The sequence below is a fragment of the Anolis carolinensis genome, chromosome 2, assembly GCF_035594765.1.
Source record: "Anolis carolinensis isolate JA03-04 chromosome 2, rAnoCar3.1.pri, whole genome shotgun sequence".
Lineage (NCBI taxonomy): Eukaryota > Metazoa > Chordata > Lepidosauria > Squamata > Dactyloidae > Anolis > Anolis carolinensis.
Window position 1 is genome coordinate 294591848 of NC_085842.1, and position 22776 is coordinate 294614623.

Genomic DNA, 22776 nt, shown 5'->3' on the forward strand with positions numbered 1-22776 from the left:
ACCCCAGGTGGGTAAAGGTGGTGTGGAGCTGGTGAAGGTAATTCTGGTTCTGGTGAGGCAATAGGTCCTGGTGAGCAGAGCAGGAGGAGGCCACGGTGACTTGGAGCAGGCAGGCAGGCCAGCACATTCCTGCTGCTTCTCCTGTACTTGCACCTGCATGCCAGAGTTCCCAGTAACACAATGGATTAAATCCTTGTGCCAGCAGGACTGCTCATCAACAGGTTGCCAGTTCAAATCATAGAATCATAGAATAGTAGAGTTGGAAGAGACCTCATGGGCCATCCAGTCCAACCCCCTGCCAAGAAGCAGGAAATTGGGTGAGCTTTTGCAAGGATCAACACCAAGGTTCAGTGTAAAGTGTAAAGAAAGAAAGGGTCCACATGCAGGTGTGTTGCATGGGTTAATAGATGCAAGTGATTTCTCTTGCTGCAATCAACAGGGTATAATTACACAGGTTTGAGTGTACAATTTGGAGCTCTTTACAAACTGCTGTTGAGGGTGTCAAGCTACAGATTGTTGATGCAATGCTCTTTGGAAAGGACCGTTTCTTTTGTAAGTAAGTTGCTGAATTAAGCTATATTTTATTTTGAATGCTAGAGGACTATATTTTCTGCTACATCTGGATAAAACTGTTTATTTTCTTCTCTGCTGAAACTGCTGTAAAGTGTAAAGACATTTTCTTTTTGCACAAACTTACTGTGACCCTGGTGTCATTTTATCTTCAGGGCGCTACAGTTGGACTTTTAAGTTTGGTGCTATAAAGGGACAGGATTGTTTTCTGGCACTAAACTCAACATGTTTTATCTTGTCTTCCTTTGGCTAAAAGTGTGTGACTTACTCAAGGTCACCCCTGACTGAGTGGGTCTCCAGATTCCCAGACCGCTACACCATAACAGAGGTCGATAAAGTAATGTCCTGTGTGAAGAAAGTAGATACAGAGAAGTTTTTGTTCCCTTTCTCATAATATCAGAACTTGAAGTCATCAATTGAAACTGAGTCATGGGAGATTAAGGAGGGATAAAAAGTATTCATACCATACAGAATTAAGCTGTGAGTTGACTGTCACAAAATACAATTAAGGTTGGATACTTGCATGGCTTTGAAAAGGAATTGGATGAATTCCGTGGTTACTTGCCAGTATGGCTATGCAGCAACTCCTGTTTCGGAGGCAGAATGCCTCTATTTCATTTGTTGTTGCCACCACTGTTCATTTGTCTTCCCTTAAAGAACCTTAGATGATGAAGATGTCTTTCTCTATGAGAAGGCTGGATGAGGAGGAGATCCAGGAGTCAACCTGCTGTCAATCGAGACCTGCTTTGTATGACAGCTCAGAAAGATGAAAAGGGAAAGATCACCTAGGGCAAGGTGGCATCACTGATAGTAATAGTTGCCTAAAGTTCTCTGCAGGTTTAGCAGAAACAGGTTATTCTAGGTACTTCACGGAATGAAGAGCCCTGAAGCCTAAAAAGTCTTCCACTCATGCAAACATGTTGATTAAAAGCCTCTGAGATTTATGCTAGGGGTGAGTGGCCCTTTAAGTGTTGTACAGTTAACCCTATACAGCATAGCCAGTGGGCGAGGAATGGTGGGAGTTGCAGTACAAAAAATGGTCACATATTCCCATGCCTGTTTTATAACTTTCTTGGCTCACTCTTTACATATGTTCTTTGCCTCCACCTCACCCCCCTTGCCTCAAGATCCAGAATTCTGGGTAGTAGTTGCATTTCTAAACCACTCACTTTTTTTCAAGTGACTATGGCAAGTTGTATGGACTGTGCTGCACAGGCAGAGACTGAACTGAAGACTGACACACTTGAGATGGTGAAATTGTACCCTTATTCTGTTGGCAGCCTTTTCATAGGTAGCTGTTAGATTGACCACTGTGTGAACAAAATGGTGGAACAGATAGGCCTTGCATCCAGCAAGGCTGTTCTTACGTTCTCAGTGCACCATCATTTGGAAGATGTATGGACAAGGTAGAACTCATTGACCTGATACTGGAATACATGGCAGAATAGGTGACAGCAGTGAATGAGTCGGTGTTGTATCCCAGCCTGCACCTGAGCTGTCAGGTGAGCCTGAGGTTGGGCCTGTTCAGCCTGCCATTGTACCTGCACCTGACCTGTCAGAGGAATCTGGGTTGGGGCCTAGGATTCCCATGCAGCCAGAGATAAATGATTCTGTACAGCCAGAGTTAGATGAGACTACTGTTCCTGTACAGCCAGAGTTTGTTCCTGAGGATTCTGGGAGCAGGCGTACAATGGTTTTAAGCAGGCAGCTTGGACCGCATTCCTTGGGAGAGTCAAGGTCGAGTTATCCCTTGGCAGATGGGCATTCCAGTTGTGATAAGAGTAATGAGGTTTACAGAAAGAAAGCCATATGTCAACAGAGACAAGAAAGGGAGGTTTTGAGAAGGAGTAGACGGTTGCTAATGAGGAAGGGTTTTGAGCAAACTTCCCACGGAAAGAGGCCTTGATTCCAGCTTTAAGAGGAACGGCTTCCAAGAGAGATTTTCAGAGGTGATAACTTTGCTCATTGAGAGTGTTGTTCCTGCTTCATGGACTCTTGTTTCATGCTTCATGGAATTTTGTTTCATGTTATCTGTGGACTTTTATGCCAAGTTCCTGTACCCTTGTATCTTGAGTTTTGTTCCAGTTCTTGTTCTTGCTCCTGAGGAATTTTGGATTATCCAGTCATTGTTCCTGAAGGCTTTGCAGTTTGGATCTCTTGTTCCAGTTAAAGATCCTGTTCTTTGTTCCAGTTTTGGTCCTGTTCCTTGGGCTAATTTTGATACCTTGTTGAAGTTTATTCTTGTGTTTGATTTTCATGGACCCTTGCTTCAAGGTTCTCAAGTATCTTGTTCCTGGTAGACTAAAACTTTGTTTAATTGACTTTGAACTTTGGTTTGCGATTGTTTACATATATTCTTCAATAAACAACTTGCATTGCTTATAGTCTGGAGTTCCAGTGTTGTTGTGAGGTGTCTCTACAGTCTAAGGGTTCAACAGTTGGCAAGGCTGGGGCTTATTGGCATGTAAGGGAGGCATAGCTTAGGAATCTGGGGCCCCTTCCACACAGCTGAATAAAATCCCACTTATCATGAACTGGAATATAGGGCAGTGTAGATTCAGATAACTTAGGGCCCTTCCAGACAGGCTCTTTATTCCAGGATCTGATCCTACTTTTTTGTTTATTCCAGATTATCTGGCGATGCGGACTCATATAATATAGTTTAAAGCAGAAAACCTGGGATCAGATCCTGGGATATAGGGCCTGTCTGAAAGGGCCCCAGTTCAAAGCAGATATTGTGGAATTTACTGCCTTGATATTTTCTGGGTTATATGGCTGTGTGGAAGGGCTCTGGGATGTCATGTTTAAGCTGCTGGTGGCTCTAAAGTCATTTCTACATGCCACTAAAAAGCTTAACTCTAATTGTTCCCCATTGGTAGGCATCTATGTAAGAGACAAAAGGCTTCTCAGATGCTGGGGATCCCAGAATAGGCAGCCATATTTTCAAAGCAGACGTTCATTGCATGATCCAGTAACAGAAATGGCGCCACAGAATTTGGGCTCACGGAACAAGAGTGTACATATTAGCCTGTGCAAGAGACCTGTGTGAAGGGCACCTTCTGTGGAACCAAAAGCAACAACAACACATTTTAACTGCCTCTTTCTAAGCCTCAAGGCATGGTACAACATTAAATCAAAATGCAAATTACAACCCAAAGCACAAAATACCCCATCGTACTTTAAAATAATTTATACCAATAAAAAGTCATTTTAAAATTAATAGATTAAAATCAACAGTGTGGGCCTGCCGGAAGAGATGGGTCTTGCATGCTTTTTAACATTCAAACAGCATGTTTAGCTGTTGAATCTCTTCTAATAGCCCAGGAGCAGCCGAAGAAAAGGTCCTCTGGAGGACAGTTGCAGATCTAGTACTGGCTTGTTGAAATAAATGTTCCCAGTGGAACTGAGTGTACGGGGCGGATTGTATTGAAAGCAGCACCAGATGTCTTTTGTTCCTGGCTTGCTTAAATCAGTATCATGAGATCAGGAATGGATTAAATTTTAGAAACATGAACCATGAGAACAATAAACTTATAAAATAGCTCTTTCATTACTTCCCATGGTTTTTACATTTTATTTTGTTTTTTGTTTCTAGGTATGCCTAGCACTGTCCTGGCATTTTTGGAGAGCCTGCTGCTCAATGTCACCATGATTTAGTATAAAATCCCCTTGGTTGGCTAACGATAATACTGATGCATGAAAAAGAAAAGCCATCACACTGCACAACTGATCTGCAAACAATAGTTATTCCCTTTATTGACTATCCCCCCATATAACACCAGTTTTAATATCCTGGAATGCACGAATTTGATTGACCAAACTTGCATGATAGGACAGAAAAGACTTAAAAAGTATTTGAAGTTTATTAGATGGGATTCTGATGCAAGATTATTTTATAAAGCCATTCAGGTTCCTTCCACCAGAGGTCAGTCTCATGATTGTTAATGTTTAAGAAAAGAACCTGCACAATCTCTTTGAGATGGATAGATATACAACTAGAAGTGCAGTTGTGCTCAGCCTTTTCCAACATAGTACCCTCTAGATATGTTTGATTTTAATTTGTATCATCATGAGACAGATGAGTGGGTTTTTTTGTGTGTGTCAGGAATGACTTGAGAAACTAAGTCATTTCTGGTGAGAGACTTGCCTGTCTGTAAGGACGTTGCTCGGGATGCCTGGATGTTTGATGTTTTACCATCCTTGTGGGAGGCTTCTCTCATGTCCCCACATGGAGCTGGAGCTGACAGAGGGAGCTCAACCGCACTCTCCCCAGATTGGATTCGAACCGGCACCCTTCAGGTCAGCAACCCAACTTTCAAGTCAGTAGTCCTGGCAGCACAAGAGTTTTAACCCACTGCTCCAAAAATGTAGTCCCAACATATCTAGAGTTGGAGAAAGGCTGACACCTTCTAATGTCCTGATCTACTACTATTTATTTATTTATTTGCTACATTTATATGCCGGCCTTCTCACCCTGAAGGGGACTCAGAGCGGCTTACAAATTAAATTTACATACAATATTATATTAGCATAGTACAATACTGGTAATAAATTACTATATTGTACTGTATCAATATATTGTAATATTATTAGCAATATTACATGTAAAATATAATATATAATTAATATTATATTGTATTATTAGTATATCATATTACAATATAATATTATGAATATTATATGTATATACAATATGTTATACATACTATGTTTAAAAGTTAAGAACTGGAGGAAATTGAGATCTCTTTAACTACTCAGTGTTAATTATCAGTGTTCATATTTTTAAAAATGTCTGTATTTAAGAGAGAAATAATGCTATGCTAAAAAAAATCTTACCAAAAAATAAACTTTTCAGACAAACTAGCAGATGTTCTGCTGCTGTGTAGTATGACAGCAGGACAGTTGCTTTTGAGCCTACTAGAACGATCTGTGTAGGAGATGTAGCAGAATGAAAGTGGAAGCATTCCAACAGTAAGTCATTAGCGACAGAGAAGGTTATTTAAAAAACATTGACCTTGTTGCTCTTGTCTTATAAAGTTCTGTGTGAATTTGTGCTTGAAGTAATCTCCACTGTTCAAGAGCTGCATCTAGACTCAGGGTGCATCTGCACTGCAGAATTAATTCAGTTGACACCACTTGAACTGCCTTTGCTCCTTATTATGGAATCATGGGAATTGTAGCTTTGCAAGGTCTTTAGCCTTCTCTACCAAAGAGTGCTGGGGCATCACCAAACTATATTGACCCATGGCAGTTCAAGTGGTGTTGAACTGCATTAATTCTACATTGTAGATACATACTAAGTCATATGTAGGGCAAACTGATTAAAGTCAATAAGAACTTACATTGGTGTGAAATTAACTCACACCAATTCCAATAGGTGTATTTTGTGTGAGTCTGAGACCATTCCCAGCCTATTAAATACCCTTGGTTTTATTTTTGTGTATATTTGCATGATCACATGAAGCATTTTACAAAAATGGCAAATAGAAACAATACAGTTTCGGGATCCAAACCATATTAATGTGGCAGAAGGAAAAGACAAGAAATGCATGCATAAATATGCATAAAGTGTGCAGATATCTTGTGTATCTCTTGTATCATGGGATGGCAGGCTTGTTTGTCTTTGTCTGCCCTCTGCCCTACTAACCAGTTGGCTTGCGTGTTTTACATTAATTTGATGGTTATAATATAAAATAATTTCTCCATTTCCTGTGGTTGCACTAGCATAATCAATTTTAGGCCAGCTTTGCCTGGACATATGTTCATTCTATGAATGTTCTTTATAGTTATTAGAGGAAGGCATGCTGTACTTCATTTTGTATTGATGCTGAGCATGCAAATATATTTGTTTGTCTTATTAGCATATATGCTTTTGACCTTCCTGTCCTCTCCTTATGCCATCCAGCTCATTAGGATAAGAAGGGCTTTTTTTAACCCAAGTACCTAGATCCTTATAAATACATTGTCATTGTTCAGAAGACAGCAATACACAATAACTGTGTATTGGTTCAGATTCATGTGGATATAATTCTCTCTCTGGGCAATTTAAAGAGGCAATCTGGACAGGCTGAAATAGCAAAGAAGCTTGGCACGAAGATCCGATTTTGAGGTGAGCTTGATTGCAGATTATGAAGATGTAGGGTTGCCAGTTGAATTACATTCTGAGCATCACAACTGTCTTTTTAACAATCCCACAGCTTATTGTTGTTTATTTGTTCAATTGTTTTCGACTCTTTGTGACCTCATGGACCAGCCCACACCAGAACTCCCTGTCGGCCATGGCCACCCCCAGCTCCTTCAAGGTCAAACCAGTTGCTTCAAGGATACCATCTATCTATCTTGCCCTTGGTCGGCTCCTCTTTCTTTTTCCTTCCATTTTCCCCAGCATCATTCTCGTCTCCAAGCTCTCCTGTCTTTTCATGATGTGGCCAAGGTACGTCATCTTTGCCTCTAATATCTTTCCCTCCAGTGAGCAGCCGGGCATTATTTCCTGGAGGATGGACTGGTTGGATCTTCTTGTCGTCCAAGGCACTCTCAGGATTTTCATCCAGCACCAAAGTTCCAAAGCATCTATCTTCCTTCACTCAGCCTTCCTTATGGTCCAGCTCTTGTATCCTTAGGTTACTATGAGGTAAACCATTGCTTTAACTGTGGACCTTCGTTGCCAATGTGATGTCCTCCCAAGAAGCAAACATCTTCTAATTTCCTGGCTGCAGTCTGCGTCTGCAGTAATCTTTGAGCTTAGAAATACAAAGTATGTCACTGCCTCCATGTTTTCTCTCTTTATTTGCCAGTTATCAGTCAGTCAACTCATAGTTGCCATAATCTTGGTTTTCTTGATGTTTAACTGCAGCCCAGATTTTTCACTTTCTTTTTTCACCTTGGTTATAAGGCTCCTCAGGTCCTCCTCGCTTTCAGTCATCAGAGTGGTGTCATCTGCATATCAAAGGTTGTTAATGTTTCTTCCAGCAATTTCAACTCCAGCCTTGGATTCATCAAACCAATCACTGAAAAATAAAAGCGTTGGATAAGCGAAAATGTTTGATAATAAGGAGGGATTAAGGAAAAGTCTATTAAACATCAAATTACATTAAGATTTTACAAATTAAGCACAAAAACATCATGTTTTACAACAAATCAACAGAAAAAGTAGTTCAATACCTTGCGGAGGCAGGCCGCAGGAGACAGGAGTTGCCTTGATGGTGCCCCCAACAAGATGGTGCCACAGGCAACTGCCTAGTTGGCCTGGTGGTTGAACCGCCTCTGCACATACCTGCAACTGATCATTTTGCAATGAATACATGTGGCAAAAAAGCAGTCTTGAGTTATTCTTCACAGCACAGGAATGTTCATTTTAGTGCTTATACATTGTCAAATCAAGAATGCTTATTAATATTAAACCATTAAAGAAAAATATACACAATGTATATTATTATTTCAACACATTTTAAAATTAGCTAGTAATGAAATAAGGCAATTAGCTTTAACAGTTGTTCCCCTAAGCCCTTGTATTTCTACACATGCACATCTTCCTTATTGTGTAGTCTGTTATTTGCACATGTACAGTGACAAAAGATCAGGCATAAAGAATGCTCAAACAATTGATTATCACTCACTTGTATATGGTGGCAGAAAGGTGTTTTATGTAAGCAACATAAATACACTGCCAAAACAGAAAGCTGTAGTAGTCGGTCCACAGATGCCTGCATAACATTTCGATTAGGGGGAAAGGAATAATGATTTCAGCTTGAAACACATCTGTGCAACTGGGAACTCCAAAAGTGAATAGAAATCTAGGCTATAAGAATTTTGTATGCTTTCCTTATAACCTGATGAAGAGTTCTTGTGATGTTAACTGCTTACACAATACTGTGAAATTGTAGTTGGTCCTAATAAAGTTGTTGACAGCTTGTAAATTTTGTGAGCATGTGAGCGCCTTCAAGTCATCTGTTGAACTATGCCGACCCCATGAATTTCATAGGGTTTTCTTAAGCAAGAAATACTACTACTATTACTACGACAACGACTACTACTACTACTAATAATAATAATAATACACTTTATTTATATTCTGCTCTATCTCCCTGAGGGGAATCAGAGCGGATTACAACATAAACAGATCGGCAAACATTCAATGACTTAATACAGTGGAATAACAATGACATACAAATACACAGAACAAAGGTAAAGGCTTCCCCTTTCATCTCTGGCTTTCTGGAGGCGGTGCTCAACTCTGGCCATGGGGAGGTGCTCTTGTTCCATTTCCAAGCCGAGAAACCCATTGTCCATAGATACCTCCTGGTTGTGTTGTTGAAATGGCTGCATGGGGGCCTTTATTGCCTTCCCACCAAAGCGGTATCTGTTGATCTACACACATTTGCATGTTTTCGAATTGCTAGGTTGGCAGGAGCTCACCCCAACCCGTGGCTTCAAATTGCCAACCTTTAGGTTAGCAGATTCAACCGTTCAACCATTTAACTCGTTGTGCCACCGTGACTCAAAGGTGGTTTTGCCAGTTCCTCCTCTGAAATACAGCCTACAGCACCTGATAGGTATTAGTCTCCCATCCAAGTACTAATCAGAGCTGACCGTGTTTAGCTTTCAGGAGCTGATGGAATCTTATGTCTTAAGAATAGTTCCTTGGAGGAAAGAGACTATAAATATAGCAATAACAATTAAAGGGATCCCTTATTTGGCCATAAACTGGCTTAAGATGCCACTTTTGTAATTAGGAGTTTGCTACTATGTTTTGTCTATTAGACTCATGTCTTATTCTGGCTGATCAGAGCTGCTACATGTCCTGTCAGTTCAGTGGTGGAGGTTATAAGTACTTTTTTGCAAGTCAAATTTTGTTCCAATTCTTTTAAAAGATGCTAGATTTTTGTTGAAGGAAACTGGATCTCACCCCTTTTTTTCTAGAACAAGTTCTTACCTTTTTTAGATCAAAGAGTGGCAGCACAACACTATGCTACTACAGTAGTAGTATTAGTAGTAGTAGTAACAACAACAACAACTTTATTTGTAGACCGCCCTATCTCCCCGAAGGGACTAAGGGTGGTTTCCAGCATATATGGCAAACATTCAATGCCAGCAAGGAAAAACAAATTACATCAAAACAGGTCAACATCAAGCAATATATAGGCAGCCTAAGTTTAAACTTAATAACAGACAAAAATAGCGGTAGCTAAAATTAGTCACTTCAATCAGTTATAATCTGGATCCAGGCCTCATTTGGGATAGAAATGGTCTTAATGGGTAACATATATTGGGAACTGGAAAGGAAGCATATGTCCATTTTTGATCCTGGAGGCACTTGAAGCAGCAAGCAAAAGCATTGATCATATTATCTTTCTGGGGCACGTAGCTTAAAATGTGGCTTTAGATAACCATTTTGTGGTGGTTCCATTCCTATCTGGCTAAACATTCCCAAAAGAGTGGTGTTGGGGAACTACTCATTAAGCTGTTGTGTTCCATAAGGCTACATGTGGTTTATAACATATCCAAGGAGAGGTCTTCCAAAATTTTGAGTGTTGGTTCCCAGCTATGCCGAAGATATCCAGGCTTGACTGGAAGTCCTGGATTTCTTTGTGGATAAATTCAGGGATTGCATGTGGGTGAGCCCCTTCACACTGCCATATAATCCAGATTATCTGCTTTGAACCAAATTATATGAATCTACACTGCCATATAATTCAGTTCAAAGCAGATAATCTGGAATTTATTTAGAAATGTAGAAGGATCCAGAGCCTCAACTGAACAGAAAACCTAGCCTGTTCTAGATATCTACTTTGAGACCTAGTTTTGGTGGGCAAGGAAGGATATGAATGAAATAAGGGCGTGCAAGGTTATTTATGGACTAAGCAATGTTTCTGGAAAGCCATATGGACTCTGTAGCCAGGAATGCCTTTGCACACCTTCGGGAGGTTCACAACTACCATTTCCAGGGGAAGGTAGATATATAGTATCTCATGCTTTAAATACCTACTGATTAGACTATTAAAACGTGCTGTGCTTCATACTGATTTTGAAGTGCTTGGAAGCTAGATTGAATTCTGAATGTGGACTGTTTTCTGTTATGCTCTCTGGAAATCACATTTCACCAATCTTGAATCACATTCATTGGCTTCATTCATTGGTTTCTGAGTTCAGTTTGAGGTTTGACCTTCTAAGCTCTAAATGGCTTGGGGCCATATAGGAAATACTCTCTGTCCCCATGTGATGTTTGAAATTTGAGATCTGCAACAGAGATCTTTTGTGTCTCTGGCACAGGAAACTAATGTTGTGACAGGATTTTATCTAGACTTATTAACTCAGTTGTGGTATTCCATCCTTGTGGTTGTTCTAGCAGATGACAAAGACTGTATTATTTTGTGTGGTGTTTGACCCTTAGAACTAGTTTGGAAGTTGGATCTGGGACTTGTTCTAATTTGGTTTTAAAGAATGGTGGCTTTGATGTAAATGCTTTTAAAATGGTTTTGATCTATTTAAAAAAAATGTTTTTCCCCCTCTGGCTCGATCTATACTACCCTATATCCCAGGATCTGATTCAAGACTATCTGTTTATTCTAGGTTTTCTGGCAGTGTAGACTCATATACTCCAGTTCAAAGCAGATAATCTGAGATCAGATCCTGGAAAATAGGGCAGTGTAAATCCAGCCTCTGATGTCGATTGCCTTGGAAGACATGGCGGACGAAGGAGTGATAAAGAAAAACTTTAAATCAGTATCACCATATCTCTTTGACCATATCTGTTTCCCAGAGAACATGTGAAACATGTACTCAGCCAATCATTCCAAAGCCCTTGCTTACAAATGAGAAGGGACATCCCCATTATTCCTTGTTCCTTGTAGAAAATGTTCCTTGAAGAACATAGAAAAGCTACCTTCTAGGATGAGAACTTCCAGAATCCTACTACCAATGCAGAAAGAGGTAGAGGGATTCTGAAATTGTAGTAGGCAAAGTACATCTCCCATGCTTTGGTTCCTTGCCCATCTTGATTTACACTGAGTGGCAGAAATTCTTCAGGGCTTGCCAGCTGTACTTGAAGATGACACAAATCAAACCCATTTGCATGGAAAGTATATGCCCTCCAACTGAGCTGTGGCACTTTCCCAAAGCAATAGCTCTTCATGGGAGTCTAAATCTGTTGACATTGGCAAGTGAGATGGGAATATATTCAGAATTTAAAGGTGATGGTATACACATCAGAACATAGGACAATGTGCCTATTGACTCAATCTCCCCCCTCATCCCCACTCCAATTTATTTTAAACAAACTAGCCACTGAATTCAATGACATATGCCATGGAAACAAATGTTAAAAAAATAAAAAATATGCAAGAGTTTATCTTGTTTCAGGACTAGGATTAGTATAATGAAATGTAAACATTTGAAGGTCAATTGGCTAGAACCTTTACTTTTGTGTCTTGATTGAATTTATATCCTGAAAGGGAAAACGTTCAGAACATTTAGGTACAAAACTGACAGTGGTTACAGTAGTACCATTCAGGCGATAGCTTCCTGTTCCCATTGAATGCAGGGCCCTTCCAGACAGGCCCTATATCCCAGGATCTGATCCCAGGTTTTTTGCTTTAAACTGGATTATGTGAGTCTCCACTGCCAGATAATCTGGGATAAACAGAAAACCTTGGACTGGATCCTGGGATATAGGGCCTGTCTGGAAGGGCCCACAGAGGAGGGGAGCATGCCAACCCACCTCTTCCATTGTCATTTCCACTTGTGAGTGGCATGAAGAAGAGAGCCTCTTATATCTCTGAAGCTTGAACAGGTAATAAAAGTTTCCTCTGCACGCCCACATTCTGTGTGTTAGAATCACAGAATTATAGTGTTGGAAGAGAACACAAGGGCCATCCAGTCCAAGCCCTTGCCATGCAGGAACACACAATCAAAGGACTCCTGGCAGATGGCCATCCAGCCCCAGTTTAAAAACCTCCCGAGAAAGAGATTCCACCACACTCCAAAGAAGCATATTCCACTGCTGAATAGCTCTTACCATCAGGAAGTTCTTCCTAACGTTTAGATGGAACCTATTTTTCTACAGTTTGGGCCCATTACTTCACATCCTAGTCTTTAAAGTAGCAGGAAACAAGCTTGCCTTTCCTTAATGTGATATTTTTTAAATATATAAACATGGCTCTAGCCTTCTCTTCTCCGAGCTATACATAACCAACTCCATTAGTTTCTCCCATTTGGGCTTGGCTTCCACATTATTTACCATTGTTGTTTTTCTCCTCTGGACACGTTCCAGCTTGTCAACATCTTTCTTGAATTGTGGTGTCTAGAACAGGACACAATATTCCTGGTGAAGCCCTGACAAAAACAGAATAGAATGCCAAGCCCAAGATCCACTACACCTGCCAGAATAAACATACAGTGCAACCCCTGTATTCATGTGGGATATGTTCTGGAATGTGTGTGAATATGTGAAACCACAGATAATAGCGAACCTGGCACTGTTGTATTATCTGGGTGCTAGACAGAGAAGGATAGTCCATTTTATGGGGGGGGGGGGAAGAGTTGAAGGAGGGAAACTATTTTCCCATTTTCGCTGGCTATTTCCCATTCCCCACTTCCCATTTCATAAACAAGAGTTGATTCCACAATGTCGAGATGGGTGGGGAGAATAACAGGAAAACAGGGGGAAATGGCTTTACTCCTTACCCCCCCCCCCCTATAAAATGGACTATCCTTCTCTGTCTATTGCCCCCTGCCTGGATAATGGAACAGTACTATGAACCCTATTGAATGGAAGAACTTCCAGTTGGAGAACATGGATAAATAAAACTAGATCCCAACCCCATAGATACAGGGGTTGAACAATATTAAATCAGGCACTGGTAGGAGCAACATAAAGAGAGGGCTCTTAACTGACCATTATTTTCCCATTCTAATTAAACAGAACTGATTGCAGCATCCAATATACCAGGGGAGGGAATCCCATGGCCTTCCAGATGTTGCTGGACAGCAATTCTCTATATTCCCAAGGCAGCTGGGATTTCCAGAGTCCCACCTCTTCTCTCCTTGGCATGATGCCTTGACTTTCAGCACATGATGCGGTGTCCTCTCTGCACAGAGGTCAAAAGCCTTCTCCCCTCCCCAACCCCTTACAGTTGTATAATCATTTCCAGACATTGTTCCCTCCTCTCGGCATAAGATAGTAAAGGAGCTTATGTGGCATAGCTTTCTCTCCAGCTGTGCATTCTCTGTGCTTAAAAAGGCGCCTGTAATTCTCCACTGGCAGCCCGATAAACACATTTACTCTCAAGTAAACTCCTTTACATTCAGTGTAGAACAATCTAATGCAGGCTTTCAATCCTGGTGCCATTTAATATGCTACCAGCTTACAAGTTCAATGTTGGATTTCTGGAATTATTGACCATCAAATCTGCTTCAAGTTATGGTGACCTTAATGCAGGGGTCCTCAAACTTTTTAAGCAGGGGGCCGGTCCACAATTCTTCAGACTGTTGAGGGGCCAAATTATCATTTGAAAAAGAAATATGAACAAATCCCTATGCACACTGCACATGTCTTATGTGTAGTGCAAAACAACAACAACAATGAAAGAACAATAAAATATTTTAAAATGAAAACAATTTTAACCAACATAAACCTATCAGGCCAATGAGATAGTCAAGTTAATTAGGATTGTTGTTGTTGTTGTTGTTGTTGTTGTATGCCTTCAAGTCAAGTGGGCGAGCCTAAGTCTAAGATTATTTATTTATTCATTTACTACATTTATTTACTACATTTATATCCCACCCTTCTCACCCCAAAGGGAACTCAGAGCAGCTGTATGTACATACAATATATTATATTATTAGCATAGCACAATATTAGCATCATATATTACTATATTGAACTTTACCACTATACTGTAATATTATATGTAATATATAACATGTAATTAATATTATTATATGGTATTATTATTAGTATTACATTGTATAACATGATAATATTATCAATATCATATGTATATATAATATATTATATTATTAAAACTGATATAAAAATATTATATTATAAATGAGGGTGGGGGCCAGGTAAATGACCTTGGAGGGCCGCATCCGGCCCCTGGGCCTTAGTTTGGTGACCCCTGCCTTAATGAATGAGAAAAAAAGCCACAAGAATTGGTCAGCCTTGCTCAGGTCTTGCCAACTCAATCCTGTGGTGTTCTGCTTGAGTCTATCTCCCTGTAATGTTCTTTTCCTACTACAGTAGAGTCTCACTTATCCAACATTTGCTTATCCAACATTCTGGATTATCCAATGCATTTTTGTAGTCAATGTTTTCAATACATCATGATATTTTGGTGCTAAATTAGTAAATATGGTAATTACTACGTAGCATTACTGCATATTGAACTACTTTTTCTGTCAAATTTGTTGTATAACATGATGTTTTGGTGCTTAATTTGTAAAATCATAACCTAATTTGATGTTTAATAGGCTTTTCCTTAATCCCTCTTTATTATCCAACATATTCGCTTATCCAACGTTCTGCCGGCCCGTTTATGTTGGATAAGTGAGACTCTACTGTACTTTAAATTTTAGAAAAGCCTCATAATATTTTCTAATGAATTAGCTTGCCTTGTAATATATTCAAAATATGATGCTCTGTTGAATCATTTTGGCATCTAGGGACAATTTACTCATAGATCCATTTGTTTTTTTGGCAGTCAATGGTATCTATAGAATTCTCAACTTACTGAATATAGAAGGATGTCACGCTCACTTCAAACGACCAGCATGAACGCAGATCAAAGACAGCTGCTATCAAAACCAATCTTTATTGAAGAACACACGACTTGGAAAAAGTCGAGAATGACATAATGTTTACATACAAGCAATTTTATCACCTTGGTTGCAACGTAACATCACACGTAAATATCATCACCAAACTCCACCCCCTGTATCACATTTCTACTATTCCCACACAAACTACTCATTATAATTGTTATGATTTTCACCCCCGAGTTCCCATGCTCTGCTGCCAGGTGTTTTCATGAGACATTCAGGAGTGTTGATGTTATGGCTCCAATTCCAGGGCTTGCAAATTCAGCCCTGGGAATTGGTCCCATGACATGGCGCCCCCCTTTTCTCCGTCGTCCTCTTCTGTGCTTCCTCCATCACGACTCTGAAATAAATCAAACAAGAACACTAGGTATCCATTTTGTCCAAAGTACCCATATACTTTTTTAATAAGCTGCGATGGAATACTGGATGTATTTTCCCCAAACTTTTTGGCAAGGACAATTGGAAAGTCACTTCGTTTATCACATCCTGTATCCTGAAAGGTCCAATAAATTTGGGGCCCAGTTTTCTTGAAGGTAGCCCCAATTTGATGTTTTGTGTGCTTAGCCACACTAAGTCCCCTTTCTCCAATTTATCGCCTTCCACCCTTTTCCTGTCTGCGAATGTTTTATACTTTTTGTGTGCTTCTTTTAAGGATGCAGTCACCTGACTCCAACATTCTAGCATTTGGGTTTTCCATTTCCCTGCCCCTGTTTCTTCATTCTCTGCCCACCTTGGCAATTGGGGCAGAGGCTGAATCTCATACCCATAAACTACTTCAAAGGGGGTTTTATTTGTTGCGGAAGGTATGGTAGAATTAAAAGCTAGTTCAGCGAAGGCTAGCCACTTAGACCACTCGTTTTGTCTCATATTAGAGTACATGCGAAGGAACTGCCCAAGCGTCTGTTGAGTACGTTCTACCGCCCCGTTTGTCATGGGGTGAAAAGCAGAACTTAGGCTCCTTTCTGCTCCTAGCATTTCCAAGAATTTTTCCCAGAATTTTGCTGTGAATTGAACACCCCTATCACTGACCACTCTACTAGGACATCCATGAAGTTTGTAAATGTGGTTTATGTATAATTCAGCCAGTTTCTCTGCCGATGGTAGTTTCGTCAGTGCTATAAAGTGGGCCTGTTTAGAAAACAGGTCTAATACTGTCCATATGTAGCGATGTCCCCTGCTAACAGGCAGTTCTCCCACAAAGTCCATGGCTACACATTCCCAAGGCCTGGTAGGTTCTGCTACCGTTTGTAATAGTCCCATTGGCTTCCCTCCTCTCGATTTATTCCTGGCACAATCATCACATTGGATAACATAATTTTTATGTCCTTTCTCATCCCTGGCCACCAACAGTGTTTTGCTATCGCCTTCGTCGTTTTTGTAATCCCCACATGACCAGCGCTCTGGTTATTATGAAAACGATGCAAAATCTTAATCCTCAATATCGCTGGGATATACAGTTTCTTTTTCACAAACCAAAATCCCCCCTTCTGCTCCCCTTTTTCCGCGTTGGATAAGATCCACTGATCTCCTTCATATGACTGCCTCAGTTCTTTTTCCCAACTATCTTCTTCGTCAAATTTGACAGTGGCAGTGCTCTCCCTTTGAGCCTGCGCTCTTGTACTGACAGCTAAACCCCATTGTCTTTCGGAAAATAACATTCCCTCTTTTGCTGTGGTTAAGTCCTCGTGCTGAGGCATGCGTGAAAGAGCATCTGCCAAAACATTCTGTTTCCCTTGGAAAAACTTTAATTGGAAATCGAACCTGCTAAAGTATTGTGCCCATCTAATTTGTTTGGGGGATAATTTTCGAGGAGATTTTAAGTACTGGAGGTTCTTATGATCAGACCAAATTTCAAATGGGATTCCACTCCCTTCGAGGAAGTGTCGCCAGCATTCCAATGCCTTTAATATAGCTAATGCTTCTTTTTCCCATATGGGCCAACATTTCTCAGTTTCACTGAACTTCCGAGACAAATATCCGCAAGGTTTTAAGTTCCCATTTTGATCTTTTTGCAATAGTACTGCTCCGTATGCACAATCCGAAGCATCACAATGTATTATGAAAGGGCTTTGAATGTCGGGGTGCTTTAGGACAGGTTCTTCTGTAAAGCGTTCTTTTAGGGTTTCAAAAGCCTTTTGGCATTCTGGCGTCCAACTCAACTTGGCGCCAGGGGCTTTCACTTTCGCCGTCTCCCCTTTCCCCTTTGTTTTCAAAAGTTCTGTGAGGGGTGCGGTTATTTGTGCAAAGCCTTTTATGAATGATCTATAGAAATTTGCAAATCCTAGGAACGATTGCAATTGTCTCCTGGTTTGAGGCACTCCCCATTCTCTTACGTCCGACACTTTGGATGGGTCCATAGCTAACCCCTCCGGAGATATTCGATACCCCAAGAAGTCAATTTGCGTTTTGTTAAATTCACATTTGGAAAGTTTCGCATACAGTTTTGCTTCCCTCAGTTTTTGCAAAACTTCCCGGACTAGTTCAATGTGTTGCTCTCTGTCCTCGCTTACGATAAGGATATCATCCAAAAATATGAATACTCCTCGATATAATAGTGGATGTAAAATTTCATTTATAAGCTGCATAAAGCAAGCGCCGCCGTTTTTTAATCCAAAAGGCAAAATTTGATATTCAAAATGTCCGAATGCGCAGGAAAATGCAGTTTTCCAAGTATCCTCGGGTTTGATTCTTAATTTATGATAAGCTTCAATTAAATCAAGTTTGGTAAATATGCTCCCTTTCTTTAACACGGTAATCAGATCCTTTACTAAGGGCATAGGGTATTTATTATCCTTAGTAATTGCATTTAAATTTCGATAGTCAATGCACAGTCTTAAAGAGTTGTCTTTCTTTCTCCTGAATAACACTGGGGCTCCCAAAGGGGAGCTGGACGGCTTAATGAAGCCTCGCGCCAGATTCTTATCAATGTATTTCCTCAATTCCTCCTTCTCCTGAACAGACATGGGATACACTTTTGGTTTTGGTAAGTTTGCTCCTGGGGTTATTTCGATTTCTACTTCTATATTCCTTTTGGGAGGTAATTTACTTGCCTCTTTTTGATTGAACACATCCACAAAGTCCCTGTATTCAGGGGGCAATAGTTCTTGGTCTATTTCCCCCGCTTCATCTCCCTCGCTCTCTTCTTCTGCTATTTTGCTTATCTCCCATTGCGTTTGTTGCTCTTTAAATGCCAGGCTCTTTCCCCTCCAATCCACTTCGGGGTTTGCCTGTTCTAGCCATGGAATCCCTAGTATGATATTGTATGTGGCAATAGGGGCTATCACAAAGGATATTCTTCCTTCCCATTTGCCTATTTTACATGGGATCCTCTGTATTTCTTTCGTGGATACTTCCCCAGCAGCAACTGATCCATCTAGCTGCGAAAATGCAATTGGGGCGTCAAGCAGCGTTGGCTGGCATTTTAGCGCCCCTGCTAATTCCGGAGTTATAATGTTCCTAGAGCAACCACAATCCACGAATGCTCTACAGGTGGCCCGATTCTCTAACCCCGACAAGCAGATCGGCACTACCAGCATGCGTTTGTCTTGACTCACCAGCCTCTCCGGAGGTTCTGGGGCTCGAACCTCCTCCTCCGCTCGTCTCCCGGCTGCTGGCGTGGGTTTTGAGGCTTTGGGCGGTTCTCCCTTTCGGGTCCAGCATTCTGCCGCCGATGGCCACATACAAAGCATCCCGGCTTAGGTCTGTTGTCGTCTCCTTTGAAGGGGATCCCCGGCCTCCCTCCGGGTTTCTCCTGCTTCCTCGTCTCTCCCCGACCCCTCGTCACCGGTCTCTGCTGGCCGCCGCCGCCGCCGCTCCGGAAGCGCTTTACTTGGAACAGGGTGGATTGGACGCGCCCTGCCAGTTGAATCCAACCCTGTAGTGTCTCTGGGTCATCTCTGTGCGCCACCCAACTAAATACCTCGGGGCGCAGTCCCTCTTTGAATATCTCCACTTTGGTCACTTCGGACCACTCTGGTACCCTTTCCGCGAGATGGAGGAATTCTTCTGCGTACTCGGGTACCGTCTTGTCCCTCTGCTTTATTCCTTTTAGTTGGTCTCGAGCCCTCAATTGCTCCAGCGGGTCTCTAAATCGGTTTTCCAGTGCGGCGAGGAATTGGGGTACTGACCTCAAGCACGGGTCGCGTCTGGCATGTAATTGCACATACCAGCTGGCCGCTCCCCTCTTTAGAGTATTACCAATGGCCCGAACCATGCTTCCTTCGGAGGGGAATGTGTGTGCATTGTCCTCCATGTATCCTCTGATGCCAATGAGGAAAAAGTTCAGTTCGGATGATTCCCCTCCGTATTCAAGTTTGAGCTCCTCTCTCCTTGGCATCCATTCTGCGGCCCGCTGCCTTTGCATGGGTGGTCTGGGGAGGGGTTGCATCAGGTTCCCCTGAGCTGGCCCTTTGATCACTCCGCGTCCCAGCCCGGCGGTCGTTCCCCGCGGCCCTCGGAATTCCGCTGCTGCTGTCGGCCCTTCCACCCATCTGAACGCAGGTCCTGCTGTAGCCCCCGCACTTCGCGCTCCTTCGCCGTACGGTGCATCCTCCCCGTCTCCATGGATCTCCGGCTCCTCCTCGCCTTCCTCCACCAACCCGCTGGACCCGATCCCTGGTCCCAGCGGTCTTTCAACCCCGACACCCATTCGGGGGGTTGGGAGTACTGTTGGAGTTGGCGGTCTCAGAGTCCCCAAGGCTCGCTGGCGATCCTCCTCGCGCGCCATCCTTTCTCGGAACTCCAGCTCCTGCCAATACTCCTCATCTCCACCGCCGCCTGTTGCCGTTGGGCTCTGCATCGATGCGCGCTGGCCCCTCTGGCTCCAAGCCTCGTCCTTACTCAGCTCTCTTTCGGCACCGTATCGAGTGGGCTCCCTCTGGAGATTCTCCTCCAACAGTAGCACCAATCTTCCCACGGTTTCCGACAGCCTGGACAGGTTGGTCTCCAAGATAGACAACCGTAGGGCCACGGTCTCCGGCATGCTCCCTCCAGACCCCCAACTGGTCTCTGCAGCTGCTGAGACACCTCTTCCTCCTCTGGAGTGTCTCTGGATCACTCCGTTCGGTCTGGGGTACCCGGTAGAGGAAGCGATGGCTTGTAGCGTTTCCTCTCCCAGCGGCCGAGCCTCTGGCAAGGGCCCCTCTGCTCCTTTCGGGCTTTGATCGCCCCCTCCACTCATTTTCACTTCACTGCGACTCCGCAGGAGGGTGAGAATGGGATTCTCGACTTAAATGTCACGCTCACTTCAAACGACCAGCATGAACGCAGATCAAAGACAGCTGCTATCAAAACCAATCTTTATTGAAGAACACACGACTTGGAAAAAGTCGAGAATGACATAATGGTTACATACAAGCAATTTTATCACCTTGGTTGCAACGTAACATCACACGTAAATATCATCACCAAACTCCACCCCCTGTATCACATTTCTACTATTCCCACACAAACTACTCATTATAATTGTTATGATTTTCACCCCCGAGTTCCCATGCTCTGCTGCCAGGTGTTTTCATGAGACATTCAGGAGTGTTGATGTTATGGCTCCAATTCCAGGGCTTGCAAATTCAGCCCTGGGAATTGGTCCCATGACAGAAGGAGATCCCGGAGCCCATACGTTGGTGTACACACACACACACCCCAGTGGGTAGAGATATGAGAAATCCCTGCAGACTTTGCCTCTCCAGCATTAAGTTGCAACAATGGTAAAGACTTTAGAAGGAGTATAATGCAGATTATCTTGTGTAAGGCTCAGGCAATGCTTCAGATCTATAGGATCAATAGTCCTGCCAGATCCCCAAGTCACACCACAACATGAAGCAAAACGTATACCAGCCTTGGAGCTGGTGCACATGATTTCCTTTCAAATTACTTCAATAGGAGGGAAACCTAGGCATAAGAATAAAGAAGAAAGAAATGCTTCTCATTCTGCCTTGCAACCTTCAGACTGGCAAGTTTTTGGATGAAGTCCATATTCTTCAATAGTTGCATTTTTTCAGCACAACTACACCGTACTGAAGCCCTTTTTTGTTTGAAGCCTGATCGCACACTGGTTCTAAACAAATGTGGATGGCATTTCACAGTATGAACAATCAATTAATCACCCAGAATAATTAAGGAACAGGGATATTATAATTAGGGTACAATCAGATTAGCAGCTGTAGGAAAAGGAAGCATTTACCCAGCAGGAGAAAACTGGAATAACAATAAAGCTTTACACCTGCCAAGTTTCTGCTGCTGCTCTACTCGCTATACTTCCATCTTTTTAAGAGCCAAATTTACCACACATGGGACAATTGCTAAGAAATCCTTGACTGTTTACAGGTGGATAGCAATGCTGTTGGGACCCTCCACAGCATATGAGTGAACAAAGCATGGCCTCACCTGCAGTGGCCTCCAATAACTTTTTTTAATAGGAACTAAGCATGACTTACATGAACGAAACAGTTTTTAATTGTTCTAAAAACATGATGTGAGGCAAAGCTTCCCAGGAAGAGCATATACTGTATGTATGTATGTATGTATGTGCGTATATATATGTATGTGTGACACACACACACACACACACACACACACACACACACACACATATATATATATGTGTGTGTGTGTGTGTGTGTATGTGTGTGTGTGTGTATTAATCTGGAAATGAAGCATAAGCTAGAGCTATTGCTTTAAGATGGTTATTTGCAAACTTCAGTCCTCCAAACTTTAGTTTTGGGTTTCAGCTCCTGGAAGTCTCACCTGCTTCAGCCAATGATCAAGGATTCTGAAGACTGAAGTTCAAAACACTTGGAAGGAGGCCAGAGTTTGGGAAAATGTTATCATAGAGTATTCCACACACCAGGTTTGTGATCTAGCTTCTTCAGCTAATTAAGGCTTCAGGATCATTTTCAAGAGAAGCTCCAAAGTGTCAGCAAAGTCAGACACATTCAGTGGTCATCCACCATGAAAAACTACATCAGTCAGGATTTGGATAAATGGTGAAACAGGAACAGTGCTGAGGCCAAGGAGATCTTCTTGGGGAAGATAAGGAAGGTTGAGTTCATGATGAATATTGATCATGCCTCAGCCATCTGAGGTTCAATTTGAGTTGATCTTCAGTGTGGTCCAGTTTGCACAGATCAAAGAGTAGGAGCTGACATTCTTATGCCTAGAAGCTCAGATTAAGACAGAGCATAACACTAGTAGCCTCCTAAATATGTAGTATTTTTATGAAAATTCATCTTAACTTTCCTTTGGAGGCTGGGCTAAAAAAGTGGCCCTGGCTCTTTAAGAACAACAATGTTTTGCTTTTCCTGGATATAAGCGTTCACACACCAATGCTTACAGGATCCAGCATTATTTTCTAATATAAAGAAATGGGAAAGAGTTATGTCAGAATCTTCC

The 22776-nt window shown here is 42.0% G+C and overlaps 1 protein-coding gene across 1 annotated transcript in view; it reads left to right on the forward strand.

Moving 5' to 3' along the window:
* The first annotated feature begins 533 nt into the window (after nt 1-533).
* Nucleotides 534-22776, forward strand: part of pde4d (phosphodiesterase 4D) — an 830388-nt gene continuing 808145 nt past the window's right edge. Inside the window, exon 1 of the mRNA XM_008102872.3 lies at nt 534-552. The gene's annotated coding sequence lies outside the window, so the exon portion shown is untranslated. The remainder of the gene's footprint in view (nt 553-22776) is intronic.